The sequence below is a fragment of the Triturus cristatus genome, chromosome 2_1, assembly GCF_964204655.1.
Source record: "Triturus cristatus chromosome 2_1, aTriCri1.1, whole genome shotgun sequence".
In the NCBI taxonomy this organism is placed as follows: Eukaryota; Metazoa; Chordata; class Amphibia; order Caudata; family Salamandridae; genus Triturus; species Triturus cristatus.
The window spans coordinates 651,374,161-651,398,539 of NC_140581.1; positions in this window are offsets into that span (position 1 = coordinate 651,374,161).

Here is a 24,379-nt window from a genome sequence, read left to right on the forward strand (position 1 = left end):
AGTACTCTCCCCCCCTGGTGTGTCATTTTGCTCATTGCTGTAATTTCCAAACTGTGTTTTTTCTCCAGTTTTAGTAATTGTTAGTTAAAACTGGAGCACTCCTGAATTGTATTAATTAGGCAGACTATGGATCTCCCTTCTTCAATGAAATTGTACATTAGCTGTGCTGCTGACTTGTTTGAGGTAAACATTTTTTTATAAGTTGACTTTCTAAGCAACGTTTTCTACTATAATACCTCTCAGAATATTTACGTATTCCTATGTCAGATGCTTGGCGCATAACCTTAAGTAGTCCCTTGTATTGGAATTTTAGCCAAATGTTCATGTTTCAAATACTTCCCAACGAATTCTGAGTTTCATCATGGAGAAATGTCTTGAACACAGGTGGTTCTTTGCCGGGAGTAAGTTGTAGTAGGTCACCAAAGACAATTAAGTACTTTCCTCCAAATGGCACATAATACTCTGTTTTTAAAATCTGATTCATTCTCAAGTGCACAAAGGCAAGCGTTAAGTTTGAGACTATGCTCACCTCATCCATGATTAAATGTTCAGTTTCTTCGGTACTCTTGAGACTTCGTGACAAGCTTCACAGGATAACTTTTGGTACTCCGATTTATTTTCATATTCCACAGGTCACATAAGTAGTTAATGTACAGTAATTCCTTTATTGTTGTATGCAGCTAATCCAGTTGGTGCTGTTACTACACACAACAAATTTGATTCTGTAGTTCTCTGTAGGTAAGTGGTAAGAACTTCAATTAAACATTTTTTCCTGGTGCCAACTTGACCACTCATGTAGAATAGTATTTATTGGCTTAAATGATGAGCATTTACATTAATTCTTCTCATGGAGAAATCCATGCTCTATATTTTTTTTTTACCTACATACAAATTTCTTTCTGTTTGTCATTCAGTTGTCCATGTCCAACTAACAGTTGTAAATCAACACTTTCCTGTCTCACTTGTTGCATTGCACTTTTCCATCACGTTCATGGCTAGTGCAGCCTCATTTTCAATAATTGGTTGTTCAAGAGGATCTTGACTTAGTGGGACTGAGCTTTGGCTGCTTTGTGAATTGTCCTTAGCTAACTCAGCAGCAATTGTTTCTTCCTGTTCAATCTCATCATTTAACATTCTCTAATAGTTTGAAAACACTGAATGCTGTCATTCATGGTGTTGAAAGAACATTCGTAGCAGTCATAGTCTACTAGTAATTATGATTTAGAACATCAAGGCTTGACGAGTTGTAGTAGTGCCAAATAGAAAAACTCTCTTTCATCAGGAATTTGGGAATTAAGTTTTCTGTGGTTAATTAGATTTCCTTTTGTGTTGGCCCAAACAACCATCACAACCAACTACTGCATGTTTTTCTTCATATACTTTTTCTGTTACATTGCATCTGCATCTATAGTTTTGAAGTGTCTTGGGAAGACACACATTTTCAAGGTGTGGACTCCTTCTAGGATAGTAAGTATCCAACATATTCACAGTATCTGTACTTTCTGGGTCAAACTCTGGCAGGTGTTGAATTTCCAGGAAAGTCTTCAACACTCTGTTTCATGTGCTTTCAAGACCTAAAGTCATCCGAACAATTTCCCTTGACTTTGAGTACAAACTGGCTGGGCTGAACTGGGCACAGCATTCATAGGATTTTATCTCCATATCTGAAAGCATTTTCAACCTGAAGCTGTACAATTTCTTTGTAAGAGGCTTTTCTGCAGCAATCTCCTTCCACATCTCCTTCATCTCGGTCTTCTCAGATTGTGTAATGTACATAGTGACATAACGAGCAACAGTGATGAAGTTGTCGAAAACAAATTGTATATCCATATTTGAATTTCACATTTTCAGAATCACAGGATTATAGTCATTAACATACATGGAGGCCTCTGCTCTTCTGAGGTTGTATGTGGTTTTCTGTGATTTTTGTGTCAATGTTTGTCTGACTGCTGATAAAAAGCTGTTCACTTTTCCTTTGAAAATGAAAGGTCTTAGAAAACCGGAACACCTTATGTAAACCTTTCCTTTAAACCATGCTCTTTTTCAAAGGTCGAGAGAGGAACATGGCGGCGGGCTGACGCCGGCTGCAGGAGCTCCGTCCCTGACCGAGTACTGCTGCCGTGATGCATAAACTAATGAAGCGGTGAGAATGTGTATACCGTCCCGTAGTAAAAGAAAAAAGTAATACGATATTTCACCCAACTTTTTTCGTCTCTCCTGCTCTCTTTTGTTGTATCTTTACGGCTTTCTCCGACGGACCCGGGAAGATCGAGGATCGAGGATTGAGGCGGGGGCGGAGTTGTCAATGAGCGTGGAATCGCGGGTGCCAGCGAAAGAGGACTGGTCTGGAGGGGCCGGAGCCTGCAGCGGACGAGGTGCAAGGCTCTGGCGCAGAGTCCGGGCAGCTGTTATACGGCTTGACTTTCGACTCCAGTCCGGCACAGCAAGTCGATCACCAGAAGTAAGGACGGTGCTGGGGAGACGGGGAGAAATCCCACTTAGTGGGGAGGGGGTGGATACTCAAAGGGGTAGTGTGTATGCATCTAAGGACCCCCCGGGACGGCCCGACCCCGAGCCCTCGATCAACTCTGTCAACCCTGGGCATAGGCGGGAGAGACACGGAAGAAACAGGGGGATGGACTGGGCGATAGATCAGCCCCAACCAACCTTTTCTAAGGAGTGCTACTTGGAGCAATTGCCCCATAAAGGAGGGGACCCAGAAAAGTCCAATGAAAGAGAGGTGGGTAGGCTAGGTAGTTTGCAGACACAGTTTTCTCAAAGTCAATACCAACCAGCCCCATTAGAGGTGAGAAATAGGTATTTACTTCGCTCCCAGCCAGAGCCAGAGCAGCTCCTCCCTAGCACCAGCGAAGTTGGGAAAGCCATCCCCATTATACCCAGACAGAAAAAGAGGGAAAAAAGCAGGACAGGCGAAGTAAGGAGACCTAAAACTTGCTCAAGCATAGTTAAGCCCACACCCTCTCCAAAAACCTATTTCAGGATAATGGAAAAAATGACGGCTCAAAAGACCCCTATAAACATTAACTCCGCAGCAGCTGCCTGCAGAGGCAAGGTAACCAAGTCGGGCAAGCAACCCCTTCCCTCCACTACCCCACAGGCCCCATCCACCCAGGTCACTCAGGTCAATAGATATTCCCCTTTGATCTCGGACCCAGAAACAGACCTTGGTGCTAAAGATCAGGAGTCTATCTTAGCAGCAAAGGAAGGTTTAAGACCGCAGACATTATTGGGGGAAAATGCTATCCCAGAAGCCACCTCTACTTATGGTATCCCTCCACCAGCACCCCGGGAGACTTACGCAGAAGAACAAGGAACCAGTCAATCTCAGCTTGAGCTGCTTCTCCAGTCTCTGCGCGAAGATCTTCTTTCAAAGATATTGCCGAAATTCGAAATATCGGAGGCCAATCAGAAGGAGATTAATGAGAAGTGTACCAACTTGGAGATTAAACTAGATGACATTTGCTCCCGAACAGAGGCTTTGGAAGGGGAAGTAGCTGCTCTCGCCCAAGTTTCTCAGGCTCAAACAAAAGATATATTGGAGCTAAAAGCTCAGAACAGGTCACTTCAGATGGACATGGAAAGATTGGAGATCCATGCTAGAAGGAATAACTTAAGGTTCTTAAAAATACCCGAGGGGGCCGAACATGGTGACGTAAAGTCCCTGGTGTGTAGGATATTGAGAGAGGGAGTATTAAAAGACAAGCCAGATCTTGACATAGAGAGTGAAATACAGCGTGCCCATAGAGATCCCTTCAGACAACACCCTAATAGGAAAGTGCCGAGAAGGATACTGGTGAACTTTCACACTTATGCTGTAAAAGAGTTGATATTGGGTAGGGCTTTGGCAGATACGTCTCTACAGATAGAGTCCACCAAATACCTCATTCGCTCAGATGTAGGTAGATCAACAGCTCAGAGGCAGTGGGAGCTGGGGTCACGTATGGCAGATATCAGAAGCCTAGGGGGTCAGGCACTAATGAAATTTCCTGCCTCACTGAGGGTGGTTTGGAGAAATAAAACCTACAAATTTACCTCACCCCAAGAGGTGGATACATTCCTGACCGAAATGAAGGAGTCCCAGCACTAGCCCCAGGTTCTGTTTCAAGACGTTGTTCTGGGACCAATCTACCCTATGGATGTATATTTACCTGTGAAAGGCAGAGAGAAAATGGGCAAGGTGAAGTGTGTGGAAAAAGGGCAAGGAAAAATGAAGGAAGGGAAGAAGGGGAAGAAAAAAAAAACAAGAGATAAAAAAGGAAATAAACAAATAATAAATAACTAAATATAGATTTAAGTGGTGAAAGAAGAAAAGGGATTTAAGAGAAAAAAAACAAAAAAAGGGGTTTAAAAAAAAAAAAAAAGATTAAACATACACATATATACTGATGGGAGCTGAGGGTAGCTAAACTCTTAAGCTCTCAATTTTTCATTTTCATGTTCTCACCGTGAATTCAGGGGCAGTTCTCACGTTAAGGGATTGGGCACCTAAATGGCGATACGATCGCCAAGGTTCCTAAGGGGGGGTTCCTCAAGGGTGAGAGGTGGGAGTGGGGGGGGGGTGGGTGTAAGAAAAGAAAAAAATATTCCTCATGTGTTTATAACATTTGAGAGCAACTCTAAGCAACTCTTCTGTAAAAAAAAAGAAAAAAAGGGTTCGGGGGCCTTTGAGGTTCCTATTCCAGAATCTCTTATTACATGGTAGACACAGCTAAAAAAATGATGAAGATAGTAAACTGGAATGTCAACGGGCTAAGGGAAAGGAGGAAGCTCTTGAGGATCTGTGAGTTCCTGAATAAGTCAAAGGCCGACATATGTCTTTTGGAAGAAACTCATTAGGAGCAAGAAGAATGTAAGATAGCATTCAGGGGACAAAGGTGGGTCCAGGATCTCCTCTGCTCCAGCCAGAGCGGAAACACAAGGGGAGTGGCTATTATAATTCGAGCCAATAGCAGTATTATGGTAGAGAAGGTTGAGACTGACTGTTCAGGCAGATGGCTGACTGCATCCCTTATGACCAGTAGTTTTCGATTCACCTGTGCAGTTTATTACGGACCTAATAGTGATTCTCCAGGGGCTCTTTCTAGTCTAAGAATGACTCTCTTAAATCATGAAGCACCGATTATTCTAGGAGGGGATTTCAATCTGGTCCTTAATGAAGACCTAGACCGCACTTCAAGAGTAAGATATACCCCTCCACGTAAAACTCAAATAGAGCTTAAAAATATCATCAAAGATTTTAATCTATTTGATATCTGGAGGGATAGAAACGGTAGTATTAGGGAGTACTCTTTTTATAGCCATAGACACAGACACCATTCTAGAATTGACTTCTTTTTGTTAGATCAAACATTATTACCTGGGGTAGACACTGTATCCTATAGCCCAGCCATACTTTCAGATCATTCCATGGTGGAATTAAAGCTTGGGTTTAAGCAAGAAGACCAGGTTAGGAGGTGGACTTTAGACAGGTCAATACTTCTGAAAGAGGAAATGAGAGCAGAATTAGGGGTGGAGTTTCTTGAGTTTTTTAAGATAAACAGCGGCACTACGTCAGATCAATTGGTCTGGGAAACGTTTATGGCATGGTTGAGAGGATATTTAACCTCCATAATGATTAGCAGAAATAAAATTCGAAGGAGAGAGGAAGATGACCGCCTGGCTAAAATTAAACTGAAGGAACAACAGCTGCAGATGGCCTCTTTAGATCATCAGGCCAATTTAGCTATTATACAGAAGGAATTGGAGTCCATGAGAGCGGAATATCAGGCCAACATAGATAAAATAGTCAAGGATAAGTGGGATGCAAGCAAACTGCAACATTTTTCGTATGGGGAAAAATGTGGATGACTACTTGCCTGGAAGGCCAGGTCCGATAGGGCCAGAAACATGATCAAAGGTCTAGTTATAGGGGGCACTGGGGTCATCTCCCACGACAACGATCTTATATCAAGAGAGGCAAGACGGTTTATGCAGGATTTGTATACAGAAGAGAGCGGTCCCGCAACCCACGATGCAGAAGATTGGCGAAATCAGCTTGACTTACCACAACTCTCAGAGGCGGATAAGGGATATTTGAGCTCGGAAATACAAGAGGGGGAAGTGTATGATCAAATTAAGAAAATGGCAAGGGGGAAGGCAGCTGGTCCCGATGGGCTCCCTGTAGAAAGATATCAAATAGGTCTAGATAAAGTTGTCCCGGTTCTTGCGTCCCTGTTTAACAGGATATTGCTGTCAGGGGAGATAACTCCACAAACCTGGTCAGAAGCGACAGTCACTCTGATCTTGTAAACTGACAAGGACCCCGCAAGGATTGAGTCGTATAGGCCAATCTCACTACCGAACGTAGATTACAAGATCTTTGCGGGGGTTTTGGCGGGGAGATTGGCTAAAGTTATAAAATCTATAGTTCATGGAGATCAGAGAGGCTTTATCCCAGGCAGGCAGCTAAATGAATTAACTTTTCAGGCTATTGCCGCCATAGATGTTGCCACTGACAAAAAACTTCCTTTGACTATTGTAGCCATTGATGCAGCCAAGGCCTTTGACCAGGTCAACTGGGCATACTTATGGTTGGCTCTGGCCAGGTTTGGCTTTCCAGAAAAATTTATAACAGCAGTCAGATCACTTTATTTATCTCCCAAAGCAAAAATCCTGATAAATGGGCTACTTACTGACTGGGTCTATATATCGCGTGGAACAAGACAGGGTGTCCTCTCTCTCCCCTGTTGTTTAACTTGTATATTGAGCCCTTTGTTTGTCAGCTGAGAGCCGACCTGGTAATTAAACCCTTCAATATAGCAGATCTCACTTTAAAACTCGCCTTATATGCCGATGATCTATTACTGTTCACCTCCAACCCGGAAGAAGCCATCCCCAGGCTATGTAGTCAGGCAGAGGCCTTTGGGAGGATCTCTGGATATAAGATCAATAAGGAAAAGACAGAGATTATGCAATGGAATCAGGTGGTGGTTGCCCCAGAAGTAAAACTACGCATGAGATACCTTGGAATCCACCTAGTCCAGAACATCTCAGAAATATCAAAAGTTAACTTAGATAGAATACATAAGGACGTATGTAGTCTACTTCAACGGTGGTCAGGTCTTCCTCTAAATATTTTTGGGAGAGAGAATTTAATCAAAATGATTATATTACCCAAAATTACTTTTTTGTTTAACTCCATTCCTTTAGTGTTTAACCCCTTAGACATAGCTAAACTCCAGGGGAAAATAGGTTTCTTTATTTGGAACACAAGCACATCGAGAATCTCCTGGAAGAAAATGAGGAGAACCTTGAAAACGGGAGGGTTAGCTTTACCTGACCTATTAACGTACTGCCATTCCTTCCATTTTAAAAACTTCAGACTTCTGGCAGACAAGACTGATACCTCCTCTCTGGGTTTATTGTTCCAGGCGCTCCTCCATGGTATCCCACAAGGGCAGGAATACTTTCTGTTTAAATTTGGAGACTCTAAATATTACAAAAAGGTTAGATTAAAAATCTTAGGCACAGCATTGAAAAATTGGATATATATTAGGAAACGATTCAACATCCCCTACTATGCCCCTAAAGCTCCTATATGGGATTCACCGGGGACCCCAGATTGCCTCAAGGATAGGCTTTCATTTCCCCTCAAAATTGCAGGGTTAATACACTGGAGTGATTTACAGAAAGACTCAGAGCTTTTAGATTGGGAATCCCTCTCGAATATGACCAGGGGTACACTTACTAGATTTAAATATTACCAGCTATCGGGTTGGTGGGCTACCATCCAATGGAACAACAACATCCTAAACCCGAAGTTTGATCTAGTAAATAAGAAGGGTAGTTGGAAAAAAGAGTTATCCTATTGGTATTGGGCTTTGATCGAGGTGGAGGGGGTGACGGAGTCCGAACTTCAAACACTCTGGGGCAATGCTGTAGATTCAGATGTCAACACCTTAGGGGATGTGTGGGCGGACTCCTTTTCACTGCTTCATGCGGTGGTTAAGCCTGCCCCCTTAAAAAGAAATCATCTTTTTACAATGTATAGAGTGTATATTTCACCAAAAAAGTTAGCTAAAATCACAAGGTTGGACCACTACTGCCCGAGATGTAAATTGCTAGCTGCAGATGATTTGCATATGTTTGTAGAATGTCCAATGTTAAAGAGCTATTGGTCCAAAATACAAGGTTTTTTCTCTGAGGTACTAGACAGTTTAAGTAAAAGGTATCCCTTGTGTGCTAGAGCGCGAAACAATGTTATCTGCACATATTATACTATGCTAAGTTAAAAACATTCTTATTATCACAAGCAAAAATTAGATCAAAATTTATTTTTATTGCATTTTTTTCATTAAAAAACTACTCACATAAACATGTAGTACAATTTTCTTTAAAACCAAAAATTAATTTTTCATTAAAAACACTACATCGATGGTATAAAAACATTACAATATTATTTGATAATCACAATTTTAACACAGAGAAAAACCTATATCAAAAGACACTATAATTTGTCATCAATTTGACAGATCACATGGAATGGTATATACACTCGACCTGGATGAGTTCTATAATTTCAACTGCAGGTCAGAGTGGTTCCACGAATTCTGCCACACAGAAACAAAGGGCGTCGACGCGTTTCGATGGTATTGAATTATTGTTCCATCTTTATCAAGTCTAGCAATTTGGATCTCTCTGTTAGTCACTTGATTGATTATTACAGCTACCCTGTAATTATAGTTGTAGCTTTAATTTCTTTATAATAATCGATGTTAATATACACTTGCTTCTCACATTACGTAACCTTTCAATGATGCTCCTGAATTTTCGATTTATGGAGAAAATAATTTGGTAATCCGTCTATTTGATTGTCTTTTAGTAAACATACTAATTGTACGCACAAGTATGCCTTTTTATTTTGGGTATGATGGAGAAAAGGAAGGAATGTATCACTTTTCTTGTGGGGACTCTGCAGCTTCTTATGGGGAAATCAAACGATACTCATCCCCTTGTTCTCTTGAGTTCATAAACTTCAAATATGAAGAAAAAGGGCGCAGTGCTGCATGCGTCTCCTCGCGTCCGTACGATGACGGACGCGAGGAGACGCATGCAGCACTGCAAAATAAAAAATTAAATCCATTTAGCTGTTCATTATATACCAAATAATTACATAATTGAAGCATTTAAGTACCTACATAAACAGTTATGTCATCAAGTTATAGACACTCTAAGTCTGTTACTTTTCATGTCTAAATCAGTGGGTGACTGTTTATGTCAGCATATACTTTGGTGTTTGCCTGGGTGTGTCAGTGTATGCATAAGTGTGTGCCTGGGTTTATTATTTAATGGATCAGTCTGTCAGTAGGTGTGTCACTCTATGTGGCAGTTTGTTCCTGGGTGTATCACTGTATGCATCAGTGTGTCCCTGGGTGTGTAAAACACACACAGATGATGGACGGAATGCAGAGCAAATCGAACATTGACCCGCAGTCAAGATATCTGGGTAAACCCATTGTGCCTTTGCTCATAATGCCACCACATTTAGACCCAGCCATATGCAAATCAGTCTTGACTCTGTGCTTCATGGGACAGTCCGGCCCGAACTGCCAAGCCAGGTCCTCCATGGGCCGGAAACAAGCAATTTGGGACCAGTTTCGGGCATCACCCCTCATCTGCCGGACTAGCTTGAATCCAGTAGCACAGTGAGCCCGGGACCCACGTCTGAGCATACCCAGCACACTTAGAAAAAGAAAGCTAAAGACACACAGATGATGGACAGAATGCAGAGAAAATCAAACATTCAACCTCTGTCAAGGGATCTGGGTTAAATCCATTGTTCTTTTGCTCACCATGACACCCCAGTTTAGACCCAGCCATATGCAAATCAGTCTTGAACCTGTGCCTCATGGGAACAGTCCAGCCCAAACTCCCAGGCCAGGTCCTCCCTGGACCGGTAACAAGCATCCTGGAACCGGTTTTGGGACATCATCAGCCAGGCTAACTTGGATCCAGTGCACAATGAGCCCAAGACCCACATATGGGCACACTCAGTGCACTTCGGTCGAGAAAGTAAGGAAACTGGTCCTAGAATGCTGGTTTCTGGTCATTGGAGGCTGTGGGCTGGCAGTTCTGGCTGGACTGTTCTCATGGAGTACAGAGTCAAGACTGACTTGTATATGGCTGGGCCCAAAATGGAATGGCTGGGGGTGAATGTTCGAATGATTCAGCTTTCCATCCATCATCTGTTCTTTTTGTATGTGTCATCCTAAGTGGGAAGGGTATGCCCAGACGTGGGTCCCGTGCTCGCTACACCACTAGATTCAAGCTATCCTGATTGATGAGGGTAAAGCCCAAAACCGGTCCTGGGATGCTTGTTTGTGGTCTGGGAAGGACTTGGCCTGGCAGTTCAGGCTGGACTGTTCCCATGGAGAACAGGGTCAAGACTGATTTGCATATGGCTGGGTCCAAACTGGAATGGGGTGGCATGCAAAAAAACAATGGATTTAACCCAGATCTGTGACTGGGGGTAAACGTTCAATTGATTCAGCATTCTGTCCATCTGTTCTTTTTGGGTGTGTAAGCATATGTGTGTGCCTAGATGTGTTGGAGAATGCATATGTGTGTGCCTGGGTATTTTAGTGTATGGATCAGTGTGTGACAGAATGCATCAGTGTATGAATAATTGTGTGGCTAGGTGTGTTAGTGTAGGCAAATGTGTGTCACTGGGTATGTCAGTGAATCCATCATTGTCTGCTTGGGTGTGTTATTGTATATAGCAGTGTCTGCCTGGGTGTGCTACTGCATGCATCAGAGTGTTTCTTGGTGTGTCAGCATATGTATCACTGTCTTTTGGGTGTGTCACTGCATGAATCAGTGTGTGGCTGTGTGCCTTAGTGCATGGATCAGTGTCTCACTGGGTGTGTTCATGGGTGCATCTCTGTGTGCCTGGCTGGGTGTCTCACTATATGTATTAGTATATGTGTTGCTGTGTCACTATATGCACCAGTGTGTGCCTGGGTGTGTTAGTGTATGCATAGGTGTGTGCCTGGGAATGTCACTGTATGAGTGTGTGTGTGGGAGTGTCAGTATATACATCATTGTGTTCTAGGTGTGACAGTGTATGGATAAGTGTGCTGCTGGATATATTACTGTACACATCAATGTGTGCCTGGGTGTGTTAGTATATGCAAGAGTGTGTGCTTGAGTGTCCTAGTATAGACATCAGTGTGTGTGCGATGTGGTATTGTAAACATTAGAGTGGGTCTTGGTGTATCAGCGTAGCATCAGTGTTTATCTACGTAGGGCCTACTCTGGGGTCACTAATTTCCTAAAAAAAAGAGTTTTAGGCTTAGCAAGGAGTTTTAAATGCCACGTTGACCTGGCAGTAAAACTGCACACACAGGGTCCGCAGAAGCAGGCTCAACACATGTTTAAAGGGCTATTTTGTCTAGATGCGTCACTAGTAGTATCAGTACTGCCATGCCTTCCTGTGCGGTTTTGATTAAAGTGTGTCTGCGATCTGCGTTGGGAATCAGCCGATCTCCAACGTCTGGTATTCTAGCAAAAGGAACTTGTTCGGGAGTTAACTGATAAGAATATCTAGAAGGGGGGGCGTGGATCCAAACACTGAGTCCGAAAATCACAGAATTTTGGGTATTGCTGAGGGGGGTCTATGAATTGAAATTGGCCTTAGCAAAAGCTAGGGGTCCACGCTCAAGGGCTAAATTTGAAAGGGTTTGGTCGAGCCTTCAGTGGGACTAGTAGACATATTGTCTATCATTTTATGTCAATGTTTGCATTTATTTGAAATTTTCTAATACTGTCATTGTATTTTTTTTTTTATCCTCCGTTTTCTGTGATCTTTTTCATGCTTTGAAGCTGGCATTTCGGTTGTTCTTCTGTGCTATATATGCTCAATGTATCTAACTGATGGCTAATAAAAACCTAAAAAAACAAAAAAAAAAGAATATCTAGGAGGGAAACCTTGGGGTAATTGAGGCCTTCCTTAGTAGCAGCCGTTGCTGCCAAAATGTCATTATCAATCTTCATTTTGGATCTTGTAACAGCTGCTTCAGAACATGTGGCTACTGCAGATTTGGCTGCTTCATCAGCCAAACAATTCTCAAGAGCGTGGGCTCCCACACGCTGGTGGCCAAGAGTATGTATAACATGTGTGAGTGGAAGACACTGTTTAAGATCTGCCACTCGAACCCAAAGCATTTTATGCTTAATTGTGCTGCCTTTAGAATCTCGATAATCATTTTGAGACCAAAAGAATAAGTTGTCATTGAAAGACTGAACACAGTAATAAGAGTTGCAGACAATGAGAGTCGAAACATTTGGATCAGCAAACTTGAGAGGAAGAACCAGAGCGTGCATCCCAGACAATTGAGCAGTAAAGTCTCCCAGTGCCTGAGTATGCACTATGGAAGATTTGAACTCTCCATTCACCATCCTACCTGCCACAATGGCACAAGCCGCAGAGTAAGCATGTTTAGAATCCGTGGCCGGTTGCGCTGAGCCATCGGTGTAAATGATGCATGCATACTCCTCCAAAGGAAACAAAGACAGGGAAGGTGGATGAACATGTTCATACTGCAAGAACTCCTGTGTCTGAAGAGAAGGGTCAAAGATAAAGGTGACATCCGGGGACGTCAAGGAAGTAGCCTATTGAATCCAATGGGATGCAAAGCTTTTGAGTTTGGCACTCTAGCCTTTGTCACTGCTTCTAAAGCAGGGTAAAGCGTAACCACCAAAATGTGTTTTCCCTGTGCCAGTGCATGTTCCTATAGGACCACCATTTGCACAGCTGTCAAAACTTTTACAACAGTCGAAAACCTCATTTCGACCGAAGTGTACAAATGTGATTTTTATGCGATAGGTACTGTGTCTCCTTCATTGTACGTCAAGTAAGTGAAACCCACTGCTCCTGGCACGATTCGTATCACCAGGTTAGTGTGGTTATCACGCGTCAACAAGTACTTAGATTCAAGCAAATCAGATTGCAAAGAAAGTAAAATAGCAGAATGTTCTGGCTTTTGAAAAAGTATGTTGTATCAAGGCATAAAGAGGCTTGCTGCGATGGGCATATTTGGGAATATAATAACGCCTGAAATTCAAAAATCCCAGCAAAGACTGAAGTTTTTTCAGGGTAGTTGGAGACTGCAAACGTGCGCATTTCTCCAGAATGTGGGGAGCCACCCCAACCTTCATTGTTGAGCTCGTAGCCCAAAAAGAGAATCGCATAACATGAGATGTGGAATTTGGCAAAATTGAATTTGTGGCCATAGTCCGTAAATGCCGGAATTATGCGGTCAACACGGCACAGATGCGGCCATAATTCGTCGTCTGGGAGATAGATATCATCCACATACGAGTATGCATCTGGGTCTATGCTGTCCAACAGAGAGACAACACGTGCTGCGTAAATCCCGGGGTTGTTTTTATACCCCATAGGCAAACGCCGGTAATTGTTCTATTTTCCACCGGTCGTGAACGCGATCCATTGACTGCATTCAGGGGACAGGTTGTGACTATAAAAACTATTGGAAATATCAAGTGTCGTTTTATATTTTTTACGAACTGTACTGTCTATTAAAGCAGAGCTATGGGTATTCTGTACCGCAATGGTCCGACAATGAGAGTTCAAGTGCCGGTAATCAAAAACTAGCCAGTATGACCCATCGGGTTTGGATACAGTAAAGAGCGGATTATTCATTGGTGACACACATGTCTCAATCACTCCTTGATACTCCAACTGGGTGAGAATATCAGCAACAGAACCTTTGGCTACCCGCCATATGGGATATTGGGTTATGGTTGAGGCATAGGCCGCAATGAATATCATGTGGCGGTGAATCTTTATCCCAGCCAACTTGATTATGGTACAGAGCCGTTGCCAGGGCCAAAGCCCACTCAGCTGCAAAATCCTCTGCATGCTCTTTGGGGACATGATGCGAAAACTAGGAAGTATCATGTCCTCCCCGCGAGCCATGGCTAGAACAAAAGGTGGGGGCAAGTCTGCATCCGCTAGCAGAATGTCATAGGAAGCAGTTAGATTCTCACAAAAAATCCCTGTGATTACACGCTCAATGTCACCCTCTGTATGAAAAACCATATTGTACAGTCGATCCGGGGGGGCAACCTGGGTGTCAGCTGTCTCCACAGTAATGGAAGTATCAGTTGCTGTCACCTCCAGACAAGGACGCAGTGCCTCCTGCACTATTGTAACTTCCACTGCGCTGTCTAGCAGGGTTACCGCCCAAGTCTAGTCCAGCAGTCGTGTTCTCAGAGTCTGAGGCATATCTTGCTGTAAAAGCATAAACTTTTTTCTTTTGAAAAGGGGCACAGAAGCATTGCTGCTCCTCCTGCTTCCCCTTGCCGTCACACTGACGAGGCTGATCACGTATCCTTGGAACTGGCTGACTCGTGACACGATCCCGGCATTCCACACCACCGACTTGTGAGCCTGATGAGTCCTGTGAAAAACGAGGAGAACGCTGATCAGGGACCTGAAATCTATCCGGAGTCTCAATTTTCGCACGGTCGCGCAAGTCATAAGTACGCTCAGAAGAATCATGTGCCGGTGAACCAGTACGCGACCCTTGCTTCTGCTGTTGTTGTTGTTGCCCCCTTTTTTGTTTCTCCAGTTCTTTTTTAGAAAGGACTGGCCATCCTTCCGTGTCAGATGATACTTTCGGCTGTGTTTCAGCCTGAGTTTGCATTTGAGTAAAAGGTTTATTCCCCAAACTATTGCGGCCAATGGTTTTATAAGCCTTTGCAATAATTTTTGGTAATTTGCGTGGTTTGTCCACTTCAGGGACTGCTACCAAGCCGTTAGCAACTTGAAAGCTTACTGCATCGCCCTTGAAAATCGGCATGGATCATATCAGCCACCACGTCAAACACTCCCACCAGACGCATCCCCAGTTCCACAGCCGCTTCAGTGCCATGCTCATCTTGAACATGCTTAATCACGGAGGGGAGGACTGTCATAGAGGGAGTGCAGAAACACTTCGAATACACAGCTGCAAACTTTGCCCCAGGTGTTACAATCAGCTAACTAAGGAATCAAGTCCTTAGGCAAACTAATATTTAGAATTCTGTGTTTTTCTACAGGAGAGGTATTAGAGAAAAACAGCTTCAAGCTGTCCAAATTTCTCAGCAATCAAATAAGGCAATTCATCCTTATTTGTCGGACGCTTGCCCATTAACGAATAAACCATAACGGGACTGATAGTTACCCAACCAGCCCTTGTAGGTTGCGCGACAACTTCAGGTGGAGCCACCTGGAAAGTATGTGGCACGAACTGTATAACAGCTCTATGTACTCGAATCAGAGAAGTATGCAACACGCGCAGCTCATTGAGCGAATCTGTCGTTAACCCTCGCTGGTGTGGTGCACACCCGGCTAACACCAGCCATGTGGCCCCTTCTATTGATAAAGGACCTAAACGGATGGGCGTGAATGTATGAGGAAGGGCGCCATTAAACCAAATACGGTGTTGCCAAGCTGTGACCGGAATCTCAAGGGTCCGATAGGGTTGATACGCAACAGGAACAGCCGCAGCAGTGTATTCAAGAAACACATTGTCGTCCGCTTCCACCGCTGAAAAGGTGACCCAAGAGTAAAAGACTTTGAACGGATCCGCAGATTTTCTACTACTAAAATCAAAGACACCCCTGCATCAGGGACTCCATAATTTCTTAAGAAATCCCTGAGCGGGGTACGATTGTGTGCGGCAATGTTATGCCCCATCACGAAAAGTGGGAAGTACAACTTATCAGGCAGCACAACAAGGGCTAAAAGTATAAAGAGAATCCTTTTTTTATAGAAATTCAAGCTTGAAATAACCTATAAAAACATCACTATAGGAGGTTTAACCGTCACAGCTGTCTCCAGAGGCAGAAGTGAGGGTATTGTGGACAAGCACAAGCACTACTCAAGCGTCTCACAGATAAGAACCAGACCAAACATTGGCGCAGCCATGCTGCGAGGATTCTGCACATATACAGAACTATGCACAGTAAAACAGGACCTCAGTGAATAGGGGTGTACCAACCTACCACATCAGTACCCAAAATCCCAAACCGTCTAGCTATAGTGCCTCATTCGTTCTCTGTCTACACCGATGCTAACAATGATTAGACAACCCAGAACATGTCACTCTATCTTGGGAATAGTGGGAGCCAGACACTTTTTTGTGCTTTCCCACAATGCGAGTCATCTGAGATGCGGTATAGTTTAAAATGTTTATTTCAACTAACGCGCTCTATGGTGCAGTTTATGAGTTCATATTAGCAGCAAAATGCATAAACACAATATAGTCAGCATTGTTACAATACCATAGAATACAAACGGGGATATCATGTTATAAGAAACCGTGGAAAAGGACTGAATGACCTAACCACCCTCCCCGTGGTAAGAGATCGTTTATGATAAAAAAGAAGACCTCTGGGCTTTGTCAGCGGAACCCTATACGTCAAGACATAGATGCAATGTTCACATCTCAGGACACGCACAGCTCTTCTCTTAGGAAAGGTGTCTCCAAGTGCCTCAATACTTGTTGCGCTTGCAATATTAAAAACACGATTCCCAATAGTGCAGCTGTGTGTAGCATGTTATGTCTAGGTGCGAGGGACTAACCAACACTGAATAACAAGGGGCATTGTTATTTAACCTTGAACAGCATGTTCAGACTAAACCTCAGAGCACAGCAGACAGCTGTCATGCGAAAGGGGCACAAACAGGGTCTTGCAAAATATATGCATGCAGTGTCGTGCACAAAAGCAGTCTCATGGCAGCGAAGCTCATGCTAACTTAGCAAATGTCGACAATGGACCTATAAGCCATACTACAGGTGCCGGTCCGCACGTGATGCGTCAGGCAAAACTTGTCGCACAGGTGCGATGCGTGGAAATTAGTGATGTGTCGATTCATGCAGCGGCGAGAGGCGCTGCACCAGTTTTCATAGTGGCACAGTGGTGTGTGGAAATTCTTATTGCACCATGAAAAAGCGACAGCTGCAAGAAGAGTGATGTATCATTTTTGTAGTTCCTTCTATCTTCCAGCTCCCAAACCACAGCAACAACCTCCAGAGCTCCAATACTGGCACAGGCACCTACTGGCAGGTCGAACTCACAGCAGCAGAGTTCAGGGGAGCTGGGGGTGAAGTCTTTGTGTCCCTGGGACTTCAGAACAGGAGGCCAGCACACACAGGCCCTTCAAGCAGGAGACACAGCACACAGAAAGTCCTTCTCCTTTCCTTGGCAGAAACAGCAACTGCAGGCCAACTGCACACAGCACACAGCAAAGGGGCAGTACTTCTCCTCAGTCTCTCCAGCTCTTCTCCTTAGCAAAGGGTCCTCTTGAATGCCGGGGATGATCTAAAAGTCTGGGCCCCTCCTTGTATACTGTAAATCTCTTTGTTCTCTTCTGGCCCAAGGCTCTGAGACCAGTCCATACCAGTTCTGGGGAGTACTTTGCAAGTGCACAACAACCTCCATTGTCAGTGAGCCCTGCCTCCAGACATACCACGGGAGGTGGAGCCATCATTGTAGAAGGCAGGCACAGCCCTATTCAGGTGCAGGTGCTACTCCTCTCACCACTCCAAATGCAGACCAGGCATATTCAGCCTAGTGCTTACTCATCCAGACTCTCAGGAGCCACTGCACATCCCCACCCCCTGTCACTCCAAAGCCAGACAGTCAATTCACATCCTAGCAGAGGTACACTGGATGGCTAAGCAAGAAAAGACCTTCTTTCTAAAAGTGGTATTTTCAAACACAGAATGTAAAAATCACCCTCACTAAAAGATGCATTTTAACATTCTGAGTTATACTAAACTATATTTTCCTTTCTGGTTCCCGAGATTTTATAAGCAAGCTCCCCATTTTATCCTATGGGAACAGATAGCCTTGCAATATTGAAAAACGAAATTGGCAAAATTTAATTATCAGGACATGCCACACACATCACGGCATGTCCTATCTTTCACATACACTTCACCCTGCCCACAGGGGTAACTTGGGCCTACCTTAGGGGTGCCTAACATGCAAGAAAAGGGAAGGTTAGGGCCTGGCAAGTGGGTGCATTTGCCAGGTTGACATAGCAGTTAACAAACTGCGCAAAGGCACTGCAGTGGCAGGCCTGAGACATCTTTTCAGGGCTGTTCATGTGGGTGGCACAAATAGTGCTGCAGGCCCACTAGTAGCATTTGATTTTCAGCCCTGGCACACTCAGTGCACTTTACTAGGGGCTTATCAGTAAATCAAATATGCCAATCATGGATAACTAATTATAATAACAATTTACACAAGGAGCACTTGCACTTTGACACTGATCAGCAGTGGCAAAGTGCTCAAAGCATCTAAACCAGCAAAAACTAAATCCAGCACAGCATCAAAAATACAGGAGGTAGAGGCAAAAATTCTGGGGAAACCATGCCGAGGATGCCAGGTACCTATGGTCAAACAGATTCTGTCCACAGATAGACAAAGGTAGGAAACATATAAATTAGGGGTGGGCAGCAAATTCCGTTCCGTTCGCGGAACTGGTGAAATTTCAGCATTTCCGCTTTCTGCGCGGAACGCGGAAATGTCGAAACTTCCGCGATCCGCGGCAGAACGGAATTCGGGGCATGAGGTATTAATTAAACCTCACCAGGAGTAGCCACTTACAGATATAAATAAAGCGGAGCCCGAGTTGAAACTCAAATTCTGTACCGCATTAGATATGGGGAGAAAGCACACCTGCCCAGCAAAACCTCGTGAGCTCGGTCGAGGCTCTAAATTGAAAGAATTCCAAGGATGCTCAATATAACTGGTCTTACTGATGACATTTCCTTATACTTTTTCACCCTCTTGGAAGTGGTAGAAGGCACCTAACTCTTGGCCTGCATGTATAAATTGGAATGCGCCGTGCATGTGCCTGCCGTCTTCAGGCGCTACATGCAACTTAAACCACGGCTAGAAGATGATGTCTGAGTTTCTGAAGATGGGAGATATGTTTACATTAATCCAAGTCACGACCATGTGGCTGGCTAAAAGCTGAAGTGGCTTCAGTTTTACATTGATATTTTTAGATGGTGCTACATACATAATAACTTATTGTTAGATAATAGTTTTACTGCATCTCTGATGTTTCCAATAGCTACGTATAGCAAGTCTACCCAATTTAAGATTTAACAATATTGGAAGGACTGACGTATACATTTGCTTTCCATTCTCTATGAATCAAACTGGTAACCAGCATGTCACTGCGAGCTTAACTCACTGAGCCATCACGCAGACGTAAAAAGCAGCAAAAATGTGTGAGTTTCTCGAGCGCAATCCCCGTGTAGTTCCTCCTGTGACCTGGAGGTTCTTTCTCCTCATCTGCTGCTCTGATCGGTCTCTGACCTTTCAAACAAGAAGCATGTGAACTCGCATAGAAGCCCTGCCCATGTGGCCCTGCACCACCCCCCTCCAGTGTGTCTGTCACTTAGCACCGAGGGGTGAGTGTGCAGGTACCCCCAGCTGCAGACACACACGCATGGCCCACGGTGCTCACAGAGGCGGGGTCATGGAGAGCGCGAGGGGGCTCCGGGAAGAAGCCATGCTCAAGACACAGACCCTTGGAGAATGTGCGGCTGGGAAGGCAAGGGGTGAATGCGTGTGCATGAGGTGTGTATGAGTGCAGGTGTGTGTGTGTGCTTGGGGGTGTGTGGGCCAGGACCGGCGCAGACGATAACAGTCCCCGAACCACGACACTGTTGCACCATTGGTGTGTGTGTGTGGGGGGCTATCTTAACCCCCTCCCTCACTCTCATCATCTCTGCCCCCTGCAGCCTGTCTCTCTCCCCTCGGTGGCTCTCTCACCACCTGCACGGAAGCTTCGAGGCACACCGCCTGTCACTTTTTTCACTTCTCTCGCCTAGTTTCGCTTTCTCTCTTTCGTTACACCACGTGAGACACAGTTGCTCTTCCCACGCCACACCTTTTCTCACACCTTTGTCCCTCTGCTCCCCTTCCCTCCTTCTGTCTGAGCTCACTCCCTCGTCCCCCTCTACCACTTCTGAGCCTCTGTCCCTTCCCTCTCTCCCCTCTCTCCTCTCGCACACCAGCCCCTCTTCTCGTCCTTGCTTCTCACAAGCTTCTAGCTGTCACACCTTGCTGTCTTTTTTCAAACACCTGTCTTCTCCTCCATCCACCTTCTCTCAAAACACTGCTCCTCTCACTGGTTCTTCCTTTCTTCACTTACTGATTAGCCAGTAGAAAGTACTCCAGCTAAGTAGAGGAATTGCACAAAACGGTGGCATCTTCTTGGATAAATATGCAAGGCAGGATTGATTCTGGCACGATGCTCATCTGCCCCTGAGACCCTCCATAGATTACCATGGGCACAACAAGAAATCTCTGCGAGCACACAAAATTCCACGTGCTCGCGGAGATTTCTTGCCATTTCGCGGAATTTTGCGTGGGGCAATTCCGCAAATTCCGCCCACCCCTAATATAAATAAGCTGTTTCTGCATTCCTCAGAGACCATAACATGGGTTCCATCAAGAACAAAACATGTACGCTTTGACATGGAGGGAATATATAGAAGTAACAGAGTAAATTTCACAGAGAAAGGCAAAAGGATGTTCCTTAACAACTTGAAAGACTGCATCCTGCTCTATGTGTAGTTATCATTTACACACAATAAACAAAAAGGTTCTTCTAAGAGTCACCCGTTTCCCAAGCACTAATTACTTTTTGCTTCAAATCAATTTTTTAGATATTGTTTTTGAATTTGCAAATCTGTTGCAAATTTGTAGAGCAAAGGCACACATTCAATACAAACCGGCACATTTAGGATTCACAACTCTATTTTACTCTGTGCATCTGGCAATGGCTCTGTAAGTAACTGCCAGAGTGTCTAAGTGGTGTGTGAATGTGTGCATGAGTCTGTGGGTCTGTGAATGAGTGCATGAGTGGGTCTGTGAGTGGTTGCATGAGTTCTGAGTAGATCTGTGAGTGGGTGTGTGACTGAGTGGATCTGTGAGTGGGTGCATGTGTTTCTGAGTAGGTGTGTGAGTGGGTGTGTGACTGTGTGAGTAGGTCTGTGAATGGGTGCATGAGTAACTAAGTAGGTCTGTGAGTAGGTAATTATCTGATCAGGTCTGTGAGTGGGTGTGTCAGTGTCTGAGTGGGCCAGTGAGTGGGTATTTGAGTGTCTGAGTGGGTCTGTGAGTGGGTACGTGAGTATCTGTGTGGGTGCACAAGTGGGTAAAAGAGTGTCTGAGTGGGTCTGTGAGTGGGTGTGTTTGCTTCTGAGTAGGTCTGTGATTGGGTGTGCAAGTGTCTGTGAGTGGGTGTAACAGTGGCAGAGTAGATCTGTGGGTGCATGAGTCTCTGAGTAGGTCTGTGAGTGGGTGTGAGAGTATCTGAGTGGGTCTGTGAGCGGATGCATTAGTGTCTGAGTTGGTCTGTGAATAGCTGCATGAGTGTTTGAATGGGTCTTTGACTGGGTGTGTGACTCTCTGAGAGGGTCTGTGAATGGGTGCATCTTTGTCTTAGTGGGTCTGGCAATGGATATGAGAGTGTCTCAGTGGGTGTATGAATGGGTGATGTATATGTAATAAAAGGGGATTATGTGGCTTGACAAGGGGTTTTAAACACCAAGTTGAGATAACAGTATAAATTGCATGCACAGGCTCTGCAGTGGCTGGGCTGACACATATTTAAAGGACTACTTATGTGGATGGCACAATCAGCGCGACAGGTCCAGGCAGTTACAGGCCCTGGACACATGTAGTGCACTCTACTGGGGACTTATATGTAAAGTAAATATGCCAATTGTAGAGAAGTCAATCCAACCATGTTTAGGGGAGTGAGCACAAGCACTTTAGCACTGGTTAGTGTTACCATGCACAGAGTCCTAAGACCAACAAGAATAATTCAGCAAAAAGGGGAGGAGGAAGGCAAAAGGGTTTGGTGGTGACTCTGCAGAAAGGGCCATTTCTAACAGTTGTTATACCTAATGATAGAAATTCCTCAGATATTAGCTCCCTAATAACTTTCCACCACAAAACTTTCCAGACCTATAGAATTTTCTAAATTTTGAGATGATGCATATTTTGTAGGTGAATCGTTAAGGGAGTGCAAAGGTAAAAGGGGGTCCCAAAAGGTGTTTTTTCACTAATGGAGTTTCCATAGACTATTATATATGACATATTGCGAAAATGGCTGAGTGGATTTACATCAAATTTCACAGAATTAAACATTATGGTGCTGAGATGATGTTTTTTGGGTACTGCCATTAAGAAGGGTTAGTCTTTTATAAATTATAAGGCAGTTCAACATAGTGATATCTGTCACCGTGGTACTTTCACAGAATTTCATAAAACTTTGTGAAACTACCATGGTACATGGCCATAAACTTATTTAAAATTATGTTAAAAAAATAAATACATTCCTCTACCTATTACCACTTCATTAAAGAAGTAATAGGTAGGGACCTACTACTTGCCTATATCAAAGGCGGATCACTGACATCATATCGACAGACATAATATGGACCTACCATAATGTCGGTACAAAAATATTGATTACACTAATATCAACATACTATACTTATTTAAAGAAATACACAAATATCGACAACAAAATATCGTTAAACATTTACATCGATATCAGTAGTATTGTGATAACTAATATCAAACATATTAAGAAAACATACAGTGTCAAAAATATTGATAACAAAAATATAGACAATAATATCGTTAAACAAAATATTTACGACATATTAAAATTATTTACAATAATACAAAACTTACCCCCAAAAATATAAAAATATTAATTAACACACACAGCAGACAAAATAAATCGATTAACACATATTTTCATGACATTTAAAAATAATATCATAAACATTATTAAATACACAACATTATTTAAAATTTCAAAAATTATACCTAAATTAAAAAAATATTTAACATCTAAAACAATATAAATTACATAGAATATGCTATACATCTTTAAAAAAGAAATAAGCAACTGAAGCTTAATTAGCGTTTTCCATATATGGAAAACAACTGCCAAATTAATTAAAACAATAAATAACAACCAATGAAATACACATACAATTAAAATAAACTAATGAAATTAAAACAACAATAAATCAAGCACTATATAAACACACGAAAATTAAACATTATTTTACACTGCAACCAAAAAAGCAAGAATAAGGAGAAACTCTGCCAGATTGCTACCACAACATTGGACTACATTATAGAAAACTCTGATTCCAGCTCCACAAAGTAAGTAAAATAGCATTTAGAAACTACTGATATTGGAAATGTTCTCAAAGAACTTTTTATATGAACAAAATAATAAATATATATTTTATAAATTATATCTCCTCTACAGATAATTCTGAAGACACTCAAAAACCTACAGAACACTGAAAAATCAACTTGCAAATAAAGTAAATATTAAACTCAAATTAACTAACACAATTTTAAAAAAAGCCAAACAGAAGTCCAAGCTAAGCACAACTCCCCCCCACTAAAAACACAGTTAAACTAATTTATTAAAATTACTCCTTTTTGCAACAAAAATTTCGACATGAATACTAAAGGCAAACAGCAAAGAAAACCCGTCAGCATTGAAAAAAGTCTTCAAATTCTACATTGTAAGTATTAAATTGACAATGCACATGTTTCAGATGATAAAACAGCACAGGACTGAACGGGCCCAATTCATTACCTCCCAGAAAGGAAAATTTTTGTTATGTTATATGGGGTATGTGTACACCAAAGAAAAGCAAATAGGCAGCAAAGTCGACTGGAAATGTAGTAAATATTATTCTAACAAATATTATGGGAGGGCTGCATCAAAGGAAACAACTGTACTATATGTTAGAGAGCACAACCACCTCCCTAACGTAGCTGAACTTGAAGTTTGAAATGCTTTAGATAATATAAAGGAAGCCCGCACTAGAACTCAGAAGTCTACAACAGAAATACTTAAAGATATGCTCCCCACAGTCCCACAACATGCAACTGGACAACTGCCCTCAATATCGTCACTAAAAAGAACAATAGCTAGAACTAAAAAAGCTACTGCTACCACCACACCTGTCCCGAAAACGTTTGCTGAAGTAGAAATACCACCTGAACTCACAGTTACTAATAATGAAGATCAATTTCTTCTTTATGACAATAAAGCAACTGACAAAAGAATAATAATATTTGGAACTCCCACAAATTTACTAAAACTACAGACTGTGAGACATGGATGAAGGATGGGACTTTTAAAATATGTCCCAAACCATTTTACCAGTTATATGCAATACATATGGACTTTATCAGAATACAAACATCACCTTTATATATGCTCTATTGCCAAACAAGC